At 42.2% G+C, this 21,060-nt stretch overlaps 1 protein-coding gene across 1 annotated transcript in view; it reads left to right on the forward strand.

Annotated features, from left to right (window-relative positions):
* Positions 1 to 8,616: 8,616 nt before the first annotated feature.
* The window catches only part of AKAP6 (A-kinase anchoring protein 6), a 175,902-nt gene continuing 163,458 nt past the window's right edge, over positions 8,617 to 21,060 (forward strand). The window contains exon 1 of the mRNA XM_075282957.1: positions 8,617 to 8,780. The gene's annotated coding sequence lies outside the window, so the exon portion shown is untranslated. The remainder of the gene's footprint in view (positions 8,781 to 21,060) is intronic.

Here is a 21,060-nt window from a genome sequence, read left to right on the forward strand (position 1 = left end):
CGTTCACTTGAGTGGCTCGTGTCTTTAATAAATATGGCCAATTTATACATTTCCTTATTTTCCCCAATTTCTTTTGATACTTTAGCAAGTTCGTATCTCCTCCAACATCTGGCATTGAGGAGAGTCGGGAGGCCCTCATATACATAAGATGACCAGTGAAACTGAAATCGGTAGATTCGGCCAGCAATGATCTAATACAGTGTTCTGCAACCTTTTTTGCATCAGGGACCTTTTTTGCATGGCAGGGTAGGGGTGGGGCTTTGGTCATATGGGGGCGGGGTTATAGGCAGGCTCCACCGCGTGGATGGGAAGGCTCTCCGCAGGGATGCTCTGCGGGGCAGGCGGGCATGACATGAGCATCTGAGCGGACATGGTGAAACACTGGACACTGAGGCTTGATACGTTGCGCTAGGCCGCATTGCTATGGCAACATGTAAACTATTGGGTAGCACGAGGTCCTTAGCAGCTACAAGACACCGTGATACCCAATAGTTTATACATTACCATATCCTAGCGTAAAGTATCCAGCTAAGAATGAGGACCCCGTGGACTGGCAATAGGCCCCCAACGACCCGGTCCTGGTCCGTAGACCAGTGGTTGGGGAACCCTGATCTAATATGTATGGGCTTCTTGCAAGATGAGTTTATGGAAAATTACCTCTGAGACATTGTTACACAGTTGTCACATTTGCAGACGGAGATTGTGGTGCAATATTTCTTGAATCTAAGTTATAGTCACCTCTGAAATAAGAAGTAAATATATAAAGCCAATAATTGAGTTAGTCCAGACACTAGTAAATCTCGGCATGAGCACAGCATGATGTAAATGTATTGCGCTACTTGTTTTGCAGTGAATGAGGTTTACAGCCTGGACTATAGATTAGAATTACATCCACATTCCTGCTGGTTGTCATTGGGAACAGTTCGGCTTAGCTGAATGCCTATAATGCAAATGGGCAATTGTTTTCCTGGCCGGTGCCTGGTTCAATAATTAAACTTTAAGAATGACGATTGCCAGAACAAACTCTGCGGGGATATTACACCAACAAGGAATTCTGGGTAATCAGTTCTGCACCCTTCAGGTTTGTGAATGCTGCTCAACCATTACAGATTTTCTGTCATTAGAAACGTAAACAAAAAAGACAGAAGAAACCTTCCACCTTGTTTTTTACATTACAGTGAATGAAGATGGATGCAGGCAGCGGGCGCTCCGTCCATATAAGTCATTCTGTCAACAATTATAGGGAATCTGTCACCAGGGTGAAGCATATTAAACCAGCAACATAGCTGTATAGGTTCACCTAAATGTAATGTCTTTTTCCCCATAAAAATATATACCTCCTATGCCAAGATATTCATTTAGTTCACAATATGCTAATGGAGAGTCTGGAGCGCCGATTGTAGCTCCGCTACTACAATGGCAACACATTACTGTAATATGCCCTACTTACTCTTCCCTTCTTTGAGTTACAGGGCCAGGGGGCTATGCTATAATCTGGTCCTCTGTTTGCCCCAGCGTATTAGAGCAGTTTGGAGCAATGAAGACACCCTCGGTGCTCCAGACTACTCATTTGCATATTGTGAATTAAACATGTAAGCAATGGAGGAACAAATTTTCTGTTTTTTAAATGTAGATTGCGAGCCCCATATAGGGATTACAATGTACTTTTTTTTTTTCTATTTAAGTGTCTTTGTAGAATGGGCTGAAATCCACACAAACACGGGGAGAACATACAAACTCCTTGCAGATTTTATTCCTGACGGGATTCAAACACAGGACTTCAGCACTACAAGGCTGCAGTGCTAACAACTGAGCCACCATGTTGCCCTGCAGAGGAGCAAATTTTCATACGAAAAAAGTGTTACATTCAAGTGAACCTAACCTATCTAATTGTGTTGCTGGTTCAATATACTTCAACCTGGCGACAGATTCCTATATTCTGATCCTATAATGGATCAGCACAACAGATGTCTAAGAGGACAATATAAACATACTCAAAACGGAAATTAGCATGCTACAGTTCTGGGAGCTTTAGAGTGGACACTATGAAATCATGAAATTATGTAGGAAAGCTATGTACAAAGCTTTCCTGCACTGGTGCACAGTTCGCATGTACAGTATGTGACTATTGTGAGAAGGTGACAGGCAAAGTGCTGGAGTCCCGCTATATCAGCCACATGTTTCTGACATATGTGTGGTCCAGGGTGGGTCTGGAATAGGTCTCAGCCCCAGATGTGGGTCCTGGGCTCATTACTAGGCCATAAAAGCCTACAGAACCTGTGTTTCAGTGTAGATCCAGAAAGTGAAAGGAGGTGTCTGGGTCTCTCCTGTTGCTCTGAGTCCAGTGAGACTGTCTCATGCTTATTGGTTTGTTCGTGTGGCTGTTAGTAAGCCACACGTATAGTTAGTTTATTATTACTGTTTAGTTAGTTGCTCAGACGAGCAGGATTTTGTTTCTTGTTTTTTTGTCTGAAGGTTTATTTTCCTGGTTTTTAGAAATAAACCTGTTTCCTGCATATTTTGTTTCCCTGTCTGTGACTGGTTGGGTCCACACCACTGCTGCTACTGAGCTACCTTCCCACACTATGTACAGTATTAATAACAATATCAATACAATGTGCAGAGATGGACTGACACGTGTATTTCCACGCTACATGGCCAAGACACACTAGATAGTTATGGGTGTGGATCAAGCCAGGATATTGTAGCTGGTTTGGAAGAGGATAGGACAGGAAAAACGTTATATAAGAGACAATATTGTGCCCTATGAAGAGGAGAACTCGCACATAAGGGGAGTGCTATGTGGGTAAAATCCAGCCAATACTATTTGTGGCACATTCACGTGTTTTAAAAGGCGGTTACCTGGGGAAATAAACAGACCCCATAGACTATAATGGGATCCGTTGGGTTTCTGACCAGAAAAGGTGAAAAATGCGGACAGAAAAGTCCTGCTTGCGGGACTTTTCTCTCTACAATTTTTTAAGCAAATTTGGGGATGGAAACCCCAAACGGAAATCAAGCATTGGTGTGAACCTAGCCTTATTGTGTTGGACTTTTCAGAAATCCACATGGGGGAATAATTGATAGAGATGGGGGAAAGCTTACCTACACCATATATTGTATTCTAGAAAATTTACAAGAAAATCAAATGTTAGATTATATTACAGGCCCTTAAATTGTCCCTAGCGTGTCCGTCTATATTTTGTCTATATTTAGACCTGGAAACATTATTCTGAATTGTATTTGCTTCTCTGCATTGTCTACACTATGCCTGTTTGTTACTCTACTGCTTTGTTTTGCAATGACATTTCTTTGCGCTCCGATGGAAGATGTACTCTTTGGCCTTTTGGGTATATCTCAGAGTTATTAGAATCTTCTACTGTCAATGTCCATTGGAAACATTCCAAGATTTCAATGTCGTAACTTTCCTTTTCTTTATTCAGTAAAAACCATTGAAAGTAAATGTCACCTTCCTAACTCAAGAAGTGCAAAGTGCCCTAAAAGCCTATGTAGGCACACACACTCCCTAATGTGTCCGATTATCCCCTGACCCTGGTCTATAGTCTCTCACTCTGCCAAATCAGTATCCCTGTGCTATGCTGAGGAGGTCCAAAAGACCGAAACAGTGCTGTCCATAGCTGGGAATCTGTTCCTTTTGAAATAGAAATACTAATTTGGCAATTAAATCCGCATCATGATAGTAGGCTTATTAACTGAGTCATGCATGATGTTAAGGAGGCTGCCCCTAGAGGACGGCATACAGAAGCACTGTTCTCCTAATTACATCCTGGAGAATAGATTTGCATATTTTTTACCCAGAATCCCTAGCGGAGCAGGAATGACTTGTAAGTGTCCGTACTGCCTATATAGGCACACACTCTCCCTAATGTGTACGATTAACCACTGACCCTAAAATAAAGAAGTCTCCATGTCCAGATGGGGCACACCACATGTTCTGTGGGAAATAAAGGGAGTCTACTATCACCAAAATCTCTTCTAAACCTCTTATATAGTAATGTAAGGGTAGTTACTGTTAGTGACATAGTGAACATAACTTTTTGTGTCAAGTTGTGATATTGCTGAGGAAGTCATTCTGTAAGCTGTATGCATATGAGTTGGTTGGTGCATGTGGGGCATGCCTGGAGTCTGGACACATTGGCACCTGTTAGAAAGTGGCACCATGTAGAAGCTTGCTACCATAGACAAAAATGGGTATTCTGGCAAGTATGGCAACTCTCCAACTCTCAGCAATAAGATTGCACTGACACAAAAAGTTATGAGAGGCGTTCATTAAAGATTCCCCTGACCCACTTCCTGTGGACTGAGAGCAATGACATTTGGCACAGTTATTAGTCCTTCTTTACGTAGGTGCCACCTGGGACGCACACTTCTCCCATTTCTTTAAGTAACTGTAAACACCTCGCTTGTACAAGTTGACAGGTTGCTCCAAAAGTCACATTGTGACTTCGGAAATCAGAGTCTCATCATCTGGAAAATGCTTGCCCTTAAAAAATAACTTCACTGTTGGAAAGAGGTGGAAGTCTGATAGTTGGGTGAATAAGGGGGATGTGGTGGAATTACAAAGCCACAGGAGCATGCTTCCATTTGGGCAACATGTGAATAGTGAACTGGTGCATTGTCTTGCAGAAGGCAGACAGCTTTGGTGAGTATGCCACGTCTCTTTGTTTTGATGGCCTCCCACAATTTCCACAACAGTGAAGAATAATATACCCCAGTGATCATGGAAATCCATCAATACTACTCCATGCTGGTCCCAAAATACTGTGAGCATGATCTTGCCTGCCTTCTTTGGAGATGGTGAGTCGTGATGCTTCCATTGCATCGATTGGACTTTAGTCTCAGGATCACAGTGATAGACCCGGCTTTCATCATGTGTGATCAGTCTGTTGAAAAAAGTCCTCCTGGTTTCCGTGGCACATTCTCAATAGAGCCTGAGAACATTCGACTTGTTCCTGCTTTTGGAAAGGTGTGAGCAACCAGGGAACCCAGTGCATGTGAAGATGGTTTTGGATGATTTTTTCCATGATCCTGATCCTGTGATAAACAAGTGGGTCGGGGTAAATCTTTAATGAACGCCCCTGATATGTTCTCCATGCCACAGCCTATGTCACTCTGTGCCCCTCTACAGCTGCACAGGTTATAAATCCGCCCCTGTATCAAACTAATCTCATCATCTTTTATCAACATGTGAAGGATTTGGGATTATTATTAGATACAAAGCTGAAATGTAAACCATAGATATGCGAGTGCATGATATGTACATTGTGGGATCGGCAAATGAGGGCATTTCTCTTTTTTTAGGGTAAGCCTGGGTTCTTCCCTTGTAAGGGTGGGGGTCTTCTTTTGGGGATGAAGGGAAAGCCAGTTAGGGCATAATAGGGTCCAGAGCCCTTGAGTGTCCAAGGCTTGCAGTAAGGTAGTAGAGGACCCGGGCATCTATTTGGCTGTCCCTACCGGATATGCGATTAGTACCCAAGCGGACATATCTACTATGTGGATCCATCTAATACTATTTGTGGCACAGTCACAAATATATCGGTACAAGTAATAAGTAGTGGACTTCCATATATGTTGTATTTACCTACTGTTGGTTCACTTGTGTCTAACATATTTGCTTAGTATTACACACTTTTGGGATTAGGCGCCATTTTGATTGACTTAATACATTTTTTTTTTTTTTTTTTCTTAAATGTAGATTGTGAGCCCCACATGGAGCTCACAATGTACATTTTCCCCTATCAGTATGTCTTTTTTGGAATATGGGATGGAAATCCACGCAAACACGGGGAGAACATACAAACTCCTTGCAGACGGTTTTATGCCCTTGGTGGGATTTGAACACCAGGGCTCCAGTGCTGCAAGGCTGCAGTGCTAACCACTGAGCCACCGTGTGGCCCCTGACTTAATACATTTTATGTTTTACGTAACCACATTTTTTTGCTGACTTGGTATAAAAAGTCGAAATACAAATATAGTATAATATAATTATTACAGAGTGTTTCCACTTTCTTGTTGATCATGTATAATCCCTACAACTTTTTAATATACTTTATGTTTCAATTCCTCACTGTTTTCAATGTATTAGTGAATGAGAATATTCCATTTCCCTCCTAGAACATTGTTTTGACTGGATACGATTATTCCCAATTCTCAGCTGAGCACAGGGCTAGCTATGGCCACTAGCCACCTCTGGGACCTGCACCTATCACCGTGCACCCCGTGGTGTTGCGACAGTTGCAAGCAGAGAGGTGGCCATGTATACACAGCTCCCTCCATTCACTACTATGGCAGATCCAAGTAGAGCCGAGCACGCTTGCTTCAGTGTATATACTGTGTACAGGGAGATATTCATGCTGATCCTCCCATCACAGTGAATGACCCCTATTGACTGCTCCCAGTGACTAAGGATGTATTCTAGGCTCTGATCTAGACCTCTATGACTCAATCCATCAGCTCCTGGTAATGACTGAATACATGCATATTTCCCCCTGACAGTCTTACGCCATGCCTGACAGTTTACAGGATCATTTGCTATGCTTCAGGTATTCATTTTTATTCTTATCGAGCTGATATATCTGCCGTTGTTTCATAATATATAGCAGAGACAAACCATATAATGGAACAAAACTATAATATTCAGTGCCATTCCCACAGCTTTGGCCACTGGGGTCCCCTGACACTTACTGATGTCATTAGCCATGCACATCACTTACAACACATGACTGTAGCCGCCAGTCACTGACTATTTTGGTGACGTGTCATCCATAGTGATGTCAATGTAATAGTCACAGACTGCCAGTCATAGACAAAACATACAGAAGGGGGGCCATGATGACTACCAGTGCTCTCGTGTACGGTATATACAGTATATATGATAATGCTCTGTGAATGTATAAAAGACCCAGTGCACCTATACTGCCCACTGACATGCTTAATAATGTATTATACCTGTCATACTGCACAACTTCTTCTAGGAAAAGGAGCTTCCTGTCCACCATTGTAATGTGAAAAAAATCTACAGCATCTGAGGTATGCATAATGATGTTCTGCAGCAGCTGGGGCACAGTACTGTATAATATACAATGTACTGCAAAAAAAATCATTTATTCAGCCTATAAAGCATCGCTCAGCTCTGTATTCTGTCAGTATGTGAGAATAGAATGGGATATTTATCAGAATGTTACCAGTGACTTGTTTTATTATAGATCATGTGTAATGTATTGTGTCACTTATCTATCTCACTGTTATCATCTATCTTTATCTCTTTCTCTCCCTCTCTCTCTATCTATCTACAGTATCTATCTCCTATCTATCTATCTATCTATCTATCTATCTATCTATCTATCTATCTATCTCACTGTTATCTATCTATCTATCTATCTATCTATCTCACTGTTATCTATCTATCTATCTATCTATCTATCTATCTATCTATCTATCTATCTATCTATCTCTCTCCTATCTATCAATCTACCTTTTATTTATCTATATATCTATTATCTATCTATCTATCTATCTATCTATCTATCATCTATCTATCTATCTATCTATCTATCAATCTACCTTTTATTTATCTATATATCTATTATCTATCTATCTATCTATCTATCTATTTATCTATCTATCTATCTATCTATCTATCTATCTATCTATCAATCTATCTACCTTTTATTTATCTATATATCTATTATCTATCTATCTACATCTATCTATTATCTATCTACATCTATCTATTTACCTATTATCTATCTATCTATCTATCTATCTCCTATCTATCTACCTATTATATATCTATATATCAATCTATTATCTATCTATCTACATCTATCTATTACCTACCTATCTACATCTATCTATTATCTATCTATCTATCTATCTATCTATCTATCTATCTATCTCCTATCTATCTATCTATCTATCTATCTATCTATCTATCTATCTATCTATCTACCTCCTATCTATCTATCTATCTATCTATCTATCTATCTCCTATCTATCTATCTATCTATCTATCTATCTATCTATCTATCTATCTACCTCCTATCTATCTATCTATCTATCTATCTATCTATCTATCATTTAAATAATATCTAATATCAATCTATTCCATCTTAATCTAATCTTTATGTGTCTAATCTACCCATATGAGACTATTTGTATATTTGCAGTATTTCACTATGTGTTATCTATTTATATGTCCATGTAAAAGCAAACATCAAATCTCATAATATGCGATACAAATAAAAAATACAAAATCTATCTATCTATCTCTTATGTCTGTTTTAATGTGCATTTATCTACACATTGTCTATTTATTTTAATCCTATATTTTGTGACAGTGACAAAGAAAAATAAATCTGTCCACGTGAATCCCAACCAATTCAGGTTAAGCCGACGCTCCGTTGTTTTTCCTGTAATAGGTGTGACTCCCGGTATTGCTTTCTCATAGGTTGCGGCTGAGGATTGTCAGTCTTTCCCTGCTCCTGGCAGTAAGAAGGGTTAAGCCTGTGTGTGAAGGTACTTCCCATCCTCCCAGTCATATCCATCCTCCCAGTCATATCCATCCTCCCAGTCATATCCATCCTCCCAGTCATATCCATCCTCCCTCCCTCCGTGTATCACATCCTAGGTTACTAAGGCAACTGCAACCCTAATGAGCAGCATCATCTGAGTTGATGTCACAGCATCATACAGCAGGTCACTGTAGCAGCCGCTCTCCGCCCAGAGCCTCAAACACAGGGACCGCAGTCCGAGAGGAGGTGAGTGCACCCCCAGACCCTCCAGTGCACCCCCCGAGGAGGCTGCTGAGGATAGTGATGGCTCGGAGTATCTGCTAAGGCTGGGAGACAAGTGGTACCCACCCTTATAGCCTAGGGACTAGAGGAAGGGAGGGATGGTGCAGATACACAAGGCCTTCCTAGGCAGACTACCAGACAAAGGCCTCACAAGGAAAACACAGACAGATATTTACCTACCAGATAACAGGCCGCACATCTACCTCTAGAAAACACACCGATATCATAAGAAATGGGCATCCGAGTACACACATGTACAGGGGCATGCTGGGAAATACAACCGCAAGCTACAACAATATAAATCAAATATTTATAGCTATGGCTGCAGATATCCAATATCTTTTATGCTGAAGAACAAGTATAACATGTTAGATATATCATATGCTATGTAAATGGATATTATGTGATTTTAATGCTTTGTGTATTATATAGGATAGGATCTGTATATATCAGGTATGATCCATTTCTGTATGTATGGTCTATTACTGTATCTATCTCTGCATGGTATTATAGGGATATAACACACTGTATATAGTCCATACTGTTGCCAATATAAAGCACATTCCATTTCTTGCTATCGAAACTCTGTATCCTCGCTTTGTGGTGTATTTCTTGCCTTGTCATTGTAGTTTGGGGTGTATTACTATACCGCATCTGCTGATATATCATTATTAGCACAACACCAGGCCTTATCATGCTTGCTTTGCAGTGCATTATGGGCCTTGTAGTCCAGCTGACTTCAGGGCGTTCCCCACGTTGAGCTGTCTGAAAGGACAGGATGATTTTGGTTTTCGCAGAATATCGATTTTCCATTGCTGCCCCTCCCCCTGCTATACCAGGGTGCTGAAATGCCTGTGAATGTAAAGAATAGGATTTCTTCCATGTGGTGCTCTGTTATGTTCCAGATGTGTTTAACATCCCTGCGCTCTACTTGGCTTAACCCTTTTGTTGCCTGTGATCCGGGGGCCTGCTAAGTTGTGGCCTATTGAAATGCTGTTTAGGGTTTTCTCCTAATATTCTTTCAAAGGGGTTATGCCACAAAAAATATTTATAACCTATCTATAGGATAGTTCATAAATTGCTATACACACCCCTACTCCATGCACGTCAATGGGGATGCTGAAAGTAGTAATGCACTGCTGCCTTCAGAATGGGGGTAAAACGCTCCCCTTCTCACGATCGGTGGTAATCTCAGCCATCCTGAATTTATTCCATATCTCATCATTTTCGTGACATACCCCTGTTAACTGTTTCCTTTCAAAAACTATGGCAGTAACGTACTGGCCCACCAGAATACCAGAGGAGGCTCTAATACAATAATGGTCCAGTCATAGACACCCAAATATAAAGGGTACTATGGTCCAGTTCCTAGAGGTTGTTGAAGGATGTTCCTGGGAACCCCAATCCAACACTGATCTAAGGCCTGTGGTTCACATCTGCATTCGGATTTCCGTTTGGAAACGCCCCTGAATGGAAACCTAATCCACATAAAAAGTGGTTACCTAAGAAGACCTGTGGACCCCATAGACCATAATGGGATCCGTGTGGTTTCCACTTGGTTTCCGCGTGAAAAATGCTACTTGCAGGACTTTTCTCTCCATATATTTCATGCGGAATGGACTGAACGCAGATGTGAAGCGGGCCTTAGCTTATATTCACACGCAGCACATCCAATATCTCTGCTATGTCCCATTCTTCATGTTGCAGAAATTTCCTTAGCAAAACTGCTGTTTGTGAATATACCCTTAGGAGGTTGAAAAGCGTTGTGCCGATAGGATTTTTAACAATCAAAATTTAAAGGACTTGACTAAATTCACTAAAATATTGCAGACTTGTATGTTGCCACTGTTGCAAAATCCTCCATGAATGTTGCCTGCTTTGCTGTTTTTCCTGGTAAAATGAGGGAAACCCAAAGGACCCAGTAAAAGTTAATGGGTCCATCATCCGGCATTTGTGTCAGCCATGTCATGGACCTGGCCTTGCTGCCATCATTGCTGTGCCGCTACTATGATGGAGCAGAACAACAGAACTAAAGAATGTAGACATGAACAGACCCTGAACCTATCATAAGGTGTGCAACAAAATTTTTTTGCATGCTTGCAATGAATTGAACCACACCCCAAAACTGAAACCTGTTGGATATGAGAACGCTGCACAAACTGCGCCCCAGATCATTTACAGATTTACTCCAAGGAAACCTCTGTACAGTTTTTGCACACGTCCCTCCTTGTCTGTGACCATACATAGTGCTTCCTATGGAATACTTGTAGAACCGCAACATATTGTTTATATATGAAACTGTTAAAAATGACCATGAAAGAGTTAATGTGGACCCCCCACCTACATAGTTTGGGTTACCCTTTCTGCGAGGAGAGGCGGCAGGATATAGTTCAGTGACCTTGGGGACATTAATTGCTGCCAGATTTTGTGAACTGCCTGAGGCCAGAAAACTATCCACTATTTCTAAGTGTGTACAGATTTCGTGCTTGTGACAAGCGGAAATGAGAGGCCGCAGGAGTAAAATGCGATTGCGAGTAAAGGGAAGGGGGAATATTAGGATATGAGGCTCTACAGGGGCATTAGCAGATCTTGTAGGCTAGGATAACAAGCGGCCAATGACATATTATGGACGTTATATGATATTGTCCGAGGATCTGTCGCTCCAGGACTGGACTCCACGTCCATATAAGCAATCTTGATGGGTGTCTCAACCATTTGGAGAGACCATCAATGATGATGAGCGGCGTAAAAAAAGAAAGTTAGCACATCATCCTGTAGTACAAACTCTTGCCATATGTACTTCAAGTGGGCCAGTCAATAAAAAGCTGACAGTCACTACTGATTTCGACTTGGCTCTTCAGTGATTGGACCATGTGACTTCAGCGCCAAAACAGATATGTTAAATTAAAATGGCCAAAGGGCCGAATTATAGGTTGGCTAATAAGAGGAGTGGCATGGCTGTGCTATGAATTTTTGGTTCTTTTTACTCTGCCCACCAATGGATTTAACATACCTGTATATCACTGTGTCACAGTACAGGGATATATGATAGTAGGAACGCTGCCACTATTCATAGAGAGACCCCTGCTCTAGTACTCTGTTTGGACACCTTTAGCCTGGATACAAGATGAGGTACAGCTGGGCAAGGAGGTATACAGTTTCTATATTGTATCCTGTGGCAATTTTTGGCTACAGGTGTTGCAGCTGGGCCTGTACACTTATAGGTGCTAAAGTTGGCATGCCCGCATGTTCCATAAATCTTGGGACCAGACAGACCAAGGAAGTGTTTCAGTCCTGTGGAGACATTCCTGGGAAACCCTTGTTATGTGTGAGCATTATCCTGCTGAAACCTGCTAGTTGGAACCCCTGCCATGAGATGTAGAGATGAGCGAGTACTGTTCGGATCAGCCGATCCGAACAGCACGCTCGCATAGAAATGAATGGACGTAGCCGGCACACGGGGGTTGGGCGGCCGGCCGCCGTCAAAGCGGGAGTACCAGGTGCATCCATTTATTTCTATGGAGCGTGCTGTTCGGATCGGCTGATCCGAACAGTACTCGCTCATCTCTAATGAGATGCAGCACATGTCCTGCACATCACTGAGGCTGGTTCACATCATGGTTTCCATTGTTCCAAAACAACGGAGAAATGGACCTCTAAAATAGCGGACACTGATGGACCCCATTGACTATAATGGACCCCATTTGAGTGTTTGTTGTTTATGTTTAACTGAAAGCACTGAACAAAATAGTTGTGCTTGCAGAACTTTTTGGTCTGGTGACTTAAGACAGATACTCTGATGGAGTCTCCAGATGCAGATGTTAAATCCAGCCAGATCTGTTTGCCTAAGTAATGGCACCAAGATCATCACACCAGCAGATGGGGCAGTGTGTTGCTCCGTGGCAAAGGTAGGTTGGAAGTGCTCATCATGGGGCCTCCATACTTAAACTCCACTGTTTTCGAGTCCCGAACAAAACTTGGATTTGTCACTATAGGCGTTGCAGTTCCTATCCAGAGCAGTCCAAGGTTTTTGTTCATGACAACACTGGAAACAAAGACAATGGTAGATGGAGGTGAGATGGAGGCATGCACTGCCTGGCAATTCATTTGAATTAACAGGCAGCTCTTGGCTCCTGCTATGACTTCTGGCATGTTGCTGGCCTGAAATATCGGGTCAGCGATATACCAGAGGAGTTGATCAGGACCCTATATTGTTCAGCTTAAACCTAGTTAACATCATTAGTGGCATACATAGAAGGTGAAATCCCCATACTAAAAAAAACTATAAGGAACTACTACTTGGCTTACTCTTACCTAGCTCTTATCTTGCTATTCTTCTTCAAGATAGGCAATCCGACTGTCCGAAACATCGCAGAGTACCGTAGTTGTATGTTTTGCTTGCATTAAATACTATTAAAAATTAGACAAAGCAAATTTAAACCCTATAGTGTTGGGAGCCTTTTTATCTACTACTATCCACTTGCGACCAGAGGTCCTAATGTCTCCGTCCAGTTTTGACCATTTTCAAATTTATCTTCTTTTTTCGACATTTACCTCTTTGTTTGCTAACTCACCTGTGCAGGTGCTCGATATTCCTTAGACTAAGGCCCCATGTAACGAACCGCTGCGGAAAAAAACACTGTGGGAAAGACCTGGTGGAAACGCATTGTGGTTTTATCTGTAGAACTTTTTACAGAAAGTCTTCATCTGCAGACTTTCTGCTTTCATTCTACCTATAGGGAAACTGACAGCGTTTCTGTAGGTATAATTGACCTACTGTGATTTCCAAAAACGCAAGTTTTTTTTTTGAAACTGCAGCATTTTCACTGCACGTATTTTTCCCATCCTCTTTGCATGAACTGTAAAATACTACGGTTGTTGGCGCAGAGTTTATGCCATGTGAGCTTGAGCCTAATAAGGGTAAGTCCATATGGGATCTAAATGCTGCAAATTTTCCAAGCAGATTTGCACCAAGGAACTCCACAGCAAACTATAGCACCGTCCACATGGATGAGATTTTAACAAGTCTCGTCCTCATACAGTGAGCAATTTCCATGCAGACGTTGACCTATGGAGCAGATTTTTAATGGGATTGTGCAGCGGGGATACTGCTCTGGTCATGTGAATATAGCCTAAGGTCTATAGGGGGGTTAAAATGTACAATGAAACCCAACTGTTGTGGATTTTGCAGCAGATCATCTATGGCTATGCAGCAGAATCTGCAGAGGTGTAAAATAAAAACGCAGTATATATTCACCTATCAATCCCCTGGTGCTACCGTCCTGACCATGATGCCTTGCTGATTTTTGCCTCCCAGACGCCACTGATGACATGTCAGTATAACACTTGACAGCTGCAGCAAACATGACAGTCTGCAGTGGTCACACGACTTAGGCCGGATTCACACGATGTAATTTGGCACATATTGTGGCACGTAGATGCAAAATAGCGCCACGTATATGGTACCGGCTCCCATTGAAAACAATGGGATCGTATACGGCCCGCAAAACCTCCCGCGGCGTCTACGTGCCACATTACGTGCCAAATTACATCGTGTGAACCCGGCCTAAGGCCTCATTCACATCTTCGTTGGCATTCTGTTTGGGGAGTCCACATGAAGACCCCCCCGAACGGAATACTGAACGCAACTGCAAGCGGTGTGCCAGTGAAAGCACACGGACCCCATAGAATATAATGGGGTCTGTGTGCTTGCCGCCAGATCTCCGCAGGGATCATGCGGACACGAATGTACTTCACAATTTACTTTCCTGTCTGCATGATTTGTGCAGCAGTGTGCGGCAAGCACACAAACCCCATTATAGCCTATAGGGTTCGTGTGCTTTCACTGGCACACCGCTTGCAGTTGCGTTTAGTATTCGGATCAAGGGGTCTCCATGCAGGCTCCACCGGACTGTCCGGACAAAATACCAATGCAGATGTGAATGAATGGTAACAGGTAACGCCATAGAATTACTGCTTTTTATTCACCAAATGCACTGGAATTTCCACATGATTTGGGGCAGATTTACTGCCGTGGATTCCTTACAGGTTTAATCCCACCCATATGGATATACCCTAATAAATTATGGACCGACCTAGGATCTCTCCAGCAGGTTCACAGCAGATTCTAGGTCTGTCCATCTTACATATACCCTTGAACATCACATTTGGTGCTTGTTTGTATATTAAAAAGAACTATAAACACATAACCTGTAATTTTCCATAGATGCTTTTGTATATAGAGCGTGGGAGGAAGAGTGTTAAGAAAATTGTCAGATTTACATCAAGATATTGTTGTTTTGTCGATGCTAAATAACTACATTATTCAACAACACAAAAATAGCAAATAAAGCTTTTTGCAAATACACATTTCTGGATGTCACAATGTGCACCGACCACATCTACTGTATAGGCACTGACTTGTCTATTCCCTACAATAAAACTTTGTTGGTTTTTATTACTCTTTTTGGTATACATGTTTACTTCTTGAAGTTGTCTCCTGTATACTGTCATTAGCTGTTTGTACATTGTCTACACATCTCTGATGTTATTTTCAGTGTTCATTGTAGGTAAATATAAAATTACAAGGAATCCTCTCGCTCATGAAATGTAATTAATTCTAATTATGTTTCTTTTTATAGCTCCTATAATGCAGTGATATTTACTTAAAGCGAGACTGTCTCCAGGGTGAAGCATATTTAGGTAGTAACACAGTTAGACTAAGGCTGGATTCACACAGCGCTCCCTTTCCATTTGGGGTTTCCAACCCCGAATCCTCTTGAAAAATGTTATTATTAATTATTATTATTATTATTATTATTTATTTATTTATATAGCACCATTAATTCCATCGTGCTTTACATTTGGGGGTTACATACAATACACAAAATATACAGGTAGATATAATACTAACAGTGACCGACTGGCACAGTGAGGTAGAGGGCCCTGCCCGCGAGGGCTTACAGTCTATGGGGGGAGAGACAGAAGGAAAGGGGGAGACTGTACAGATGGGGGTGCGGTGATAGTGTTATTGGAGGTTGTAGGCCTTCCTGAATAGGTGAGTCTTCAGGGCCTTCTTGAATCCTGTGATTGTGGGGATCAGTCTTATGTGTCTTGGTAAGGAGTTCCAGAGTATGGGGGATGCACGAGAGAAATCTTGGAGATGGTTGTGTGAGGAGCGGATGAGAGTAGAGCGGAGTAGGAGGTCATTGGAGGATCTGAGGTTACGTGTGAGCAGGTAGCGGGAGATTAGGTCAGAGATATATGGAGGGGACAGGGTGTGGATGGCTTTGTATGTTAGCGTTAGTAGCTTGAACTCAATTCGCTGGGCTATAGGTAGCCAGTGGAGGGACTGGCAGAGGGGAGCAGCCGATGAAGATCGGGGGGTGAGGTGGATTAAGCGAGCAGCGCAGTTTAAGGTGGACTGGAGGGGGGCGAGGGTGTTAGCTGGGAGTCCATGGAGAAGGGTGTTGCAGTAGTCTAGGCGGGAGATTATGAGGGCCTGGACGAGCATCTTGGTAGTTTCCTGGGTGAGGAAGGAGCGGATTCGGTGGATGTTCTTGAGCTGGAGGCGACAGGAGGTGTTGAGGGTTTGAATATGTGGCTTGAAGGATAGGTCAGAGTCCAGGGTTACCCCACGGCATCGGGCCTGTGGGACAGGGGTAATTGTGGTTCCATTAACTTTGATAGATGGGTCAGGTGGAGGGGCCATACAGGATGGGCTGAAGATGATAAACTCTGTTTTCTCCATGTTGAGTTTGAGAAAGCGGGAGGAGAGGAAGGAGGCTACAGCCACTAAACAATCTGGAACTCTGGTCAGCAGGGAGGTAATGTCTGGTCCAGAGATGTAGATTTGGGTGTCATCGGCATAACAATGGTACTGAAAGCCATGAAATTCTATGAGTTGGCCCAGGCCAAGGGTGTAGATGGAGAACAGGAGGGGTCCTAGGACGGAGCCCTGGGGGACACCTACAGAGAGAGGGCGAGGTGAGGAGGTGGTGTGCGAGTGGGAGACGCTGAATGTGCGGTCAGTGAGGTATGAGGAGATCCAGGAATGGGCCAGGTCTGTGGAGAGAAAAGTCTTTGTTGATGGGCAGAAACCTGGCAGACCCCATTATAGCCTATAGGGTCTGTGGGTTTGTATGGACTTTTTGGCTGGGGCTCCATGGGCTGGAAAGGCTGCGATTTACCCACGGCGGAAATGCCACGGGAAAAATACCATGTTTTTTTCCGCAGCACTTTTCACAGAAAATCTGTAAGGTTTTCCTCTAAGGACTTTCTACTTCTATTACACCTACACGGTGTTTCCATAGGTATGATTGAAATGCTACGATTTTCAAAAACGCAAGTGTTTTTGGAATCGTAACATGTCCGCTGCAGACTTTTTTCTGCAATGTGTTGATGGGATTAGCCAGAATCCCATCCACTTTGCAGGCAATGTAAAACACTGACGTTTTTGTTGTGATACTTCCACTGCGGCCAAAACGCAGCATTTACACTACATGGGGACCCGGCCTTAAATTTTTCTACTTAAGCCCTTTAAAGACTATGTATACCTGTACAACCATTTAATTCCCCAATTTCTTCCAAAAATAATTTTGCAAATAGTTTTCATTAAAAATGTCCTATCATTTTATGCCTATAGCTCCAATGGGGACCAAAGTACCTCCATGACTCCATATAAGCCTTGTGTAGTCTGATCCTGCAGTTATACTTTCTTCTGTCTGTCCCCTCCTTCTTACTAACTTTCTAAATGTACAGTAGCAATAAGCAGAAGACATATAGAAGAAAACATGACTGCAAGATCAGACTGCGCAGGGCTTGTTTGTAGTCTACGATCATGGAGACACAATGGTCTGTATTGGAGAGCAAATTATATTTTTAATTTTAATTTTGATGCATTCAAGCAAAAATAATTTGGTTGAAATGGTGCAGAAATAGTAAGGCGCAGGGTAAGTTCACACCGGGTTTTTTGGTTCGGAACTCCGCCTCAGGTTCTGGGCCAAAAAACGGGTAGCTGCGACTGAATGCCAATGCACTGCACCAGCATCCATTCATGCACTCAGCTCCGGATTAGGCCCAATGAATGGGCCTAGTCCGGAGGAGGGAGTGTCTTCAGGCCGAATCAGCCTGAAGATTGAGCATCTCACTTCTTTTTCTGGGAGCCGGAAGAAATGGCTCTCAGAAAAGAGAACTGACCGGCTTCCATTGATTTCAATGGGAGCCATCTTTTTGGTCAGGAATTTGAGGCGGATACAGCCTCAAAATCCTGACCAAAAAACCCTGTGTGAACTTACCCTAAGGATCCACGTTGTGGAAACACAGTGTTTTTTGTTGCAGATTTTGTTCCAGTTTTTTTGAGCCAAAGTCGGCAGTGGCTTGAATAAGAATGGAAAATATAAAGGAAGCTTATATGTTTCCTTTGGCCTAGTTCACACGGGGACGGAATAGCGTATTTTGGTCTTGATTTTGATGCAGGAAGCCACGTCAAAATTGGAATCAAAATATGCTTGCAGTGACTGACAGTCGCAGCTTCCCGCCCTGGAGAAGGCCCAAAATGAATGAGCCTAGTCCGGAGTTTGCTGCCGTGAGGTGGATGTCGCGGCTCAATGAGTCGCGGAATCCGCCTGAAGAAAGGGCAGCGCGCTTCTTTTTTCCGTGAGCGGTCTCCATAGACCACCATTGTGAAGGGGCGGATTATGACGTGGATTCTGCGCCATAATCCGCCCCCTCTGTGCCCGTGTGAACGAGCCCTTTCTGTTAAATCCACTCCTGACTTTGGCTTGAAAACATGCAAAAAAAATCTGCAACACAAGCCGTAACATGGAGCCTCAGCCTTAACCCGGACCTCCATGCCTGTGAATTGACTAATAGAAGCCAAATAACTGCATCACATCCTATTAATATTATAAATGTGAAAGTTTGTGAGTTTGTGGGTTTGTGTGTTTGGATGTTTGCATGTTCGGATGTTTGTTCCTCAATCACGGAAAAACCGCTCCACCGATTTGGCTGAAATTTTCCACAAACATAGTTAATACACCCAATTAAACAATAGGCTAGTTTTCGTCACAATAGCGCACATACGTTTGTGCCAGGACCCCTACAAAACCCAAACTCACATCACCATCTCTGCAATCTCACACACTTTGGACCATAGAAAGCCACAAAATTCATATTGCCCTCTACAGCCTCGCCCCTAACCCCACACAATTACATATACATATACTTTACCACTTTGCCCCTCACCTTAATGATACTCCAGGAGGCTCTCTTTAACGCTCCGGAGCAGCCATATTTGCTGACCCCCACCGCTCTGACAATCCGCTACACCGCCCACCCATGTCAATACCCCTAGGCGGTCTAATAAATGCAAAAAAAAATTTTTTAAAAAAAGGAAAAAAAATATAAAAAAATAAATAAAAAGGACTAAAAATTCAAATCACCCCCCTTTCCCTAGAACACATATAAAAGTAGTTAAAAACTGTGAAACACATACATATTAGGTATCCCCACGTCCGAAATTGCCCGCTCTACAAAGCTATCAAAATATTTTTCCTGTTCGGTAAATTCTGTAGCGGGAAAAATGGTCAAAAGTGCCAAACCGCCATTTTTTCACTGTTTTGATTCTGATAAAAATTTGAATAAAAAGTGATCAAAGCAATGACATTTCCCGAAAATGGTAGAACTACAAAGTACACCCAGTCCCACAAAAAAAGACGCCCTATACATCCCCGTACACGCACGTATAAAAAAGATACGGCTGTCGAAATATGGCGACTTTTCAAAAAATAATTTTTTAACACAGTTTTGGATTTTTTTAAGGGGTCAAAATGTTAATAAAACCATATAAATTTGGTATCCCCGGAATCGTAACCAAACACAGAATACAGGGGACATGTCATTTTGGTTGCACAGTGAACGCCGTAAAACCAAAGCCCGTAAGAAAGTCGCAGAAATGCAATTTTTCGTCAAATCCACCCCATTCTGAATTTTTTCCCTGCTTCCCAGTATATTATATAGAATAAATAATGGTGGCATCATGAAGAAAAATTTGTCCCAGGAAAAATTAAGATCTCATATGACTCTGGGAGCGGAGAAATAAAAAAGTTATGGGGTTTAGAAGGAGGGGAGTCAAAAACGAAAATCAAAAAATGCCATCGGCGGGAAAGGGTTAAATTCAAATACTTCTGTCCCAAAGTCACTATGTAAAGTTTCTCACAACACCGTATATATAGCAGCTCAAATACAAAGTAACTTCAACACAAAAGTCTCATGTATTCTCTGAATTACAGCAAAAACAAAATACAAAGTTACATTTCATATCCCATACCTTATACACACTACGAAAACCTTACCCACGCCTGTATTTACCCACTTCTACAATCACCGCAGACGAAGTCGCGGGTACCAGCTAGTACTGTATAAAGTGATAAAAATATCAGACACAAGATAAAATCCAGGCAATGACTGGCACCGAGGACATTTTCTGTGTTAAAACTCCTATGATGAATGGTGGAGTGATAGAGGAAACATCAGTGACCTCACAACATATTCAGTTACTGCAGGATCAGCTTTATGACTTGCATCAGTTCCCACTAGGATACTCTTTTAAAGATTTTGGGGATACTTTACCCTCTGCAGTGTTACAAGGACATTCTTGAATTTCTAACAGCTGCAGTGGACTACAGGGGAACAATGAGGTCTGGGATTGGTCTTATACATCCGAAATAATGGTGTAGTTACTTAGAAATGGTGCACAGCATGTAGCAAATACTAAGAGATGAACAAGTGCGGTCAGCACTATTGCCTTGTTGCACTAACGTCTTGGCTTTGAACCTGACCATATCATGAGAGTGTTTTTCAAAGTCACCTATTTGGCCTTATTTTTTATTCTAGTGTAGTTTTTTTTTTTTTGTAGATTGGTAGCCCCATATAGTGCTCACAATGCACATTTTTCCCTATGTATGTCTTTGGAGCATGGGAGGAAACCCATGCAAGCACAGGTTCAAACATTCAAACTCCTTGCAGATGTTGTCATTGGCACGATTCGAACCCAGGACTTCAGCGCTGCAAGGCTACCATGTTGCCCCCTTAGCATGTGGTTTTTGTGTCACATTGGTTAATAAATTTGTTGCAATTCTCTAATTGGAAGACAATAGAGTTCACTAAGGATTTTTGGCGCAATTTTTTTAAGCCAAGTTAGACGTGGAGTGTGTTTTGGAAAAAAAAGGTGAATTAGGCAAAA

The sequence above is a fragment of the Leptodactylus fuscus genome, chromosome 7, assembly GCF_031893055.1.
Source record: "Leptodactylus fuscus isolate aLepFus1 chromosome 7, aLepFus1.hap2, whole genome shotgun sequence".
NCBI classification, from domain to species: domain Eukaryota; kingdom Metazoa; phylum Chordata; class Amphibia; order Anura; family Leptodactylidae; genus Leptodactylus; species Leptodactylus fuscus.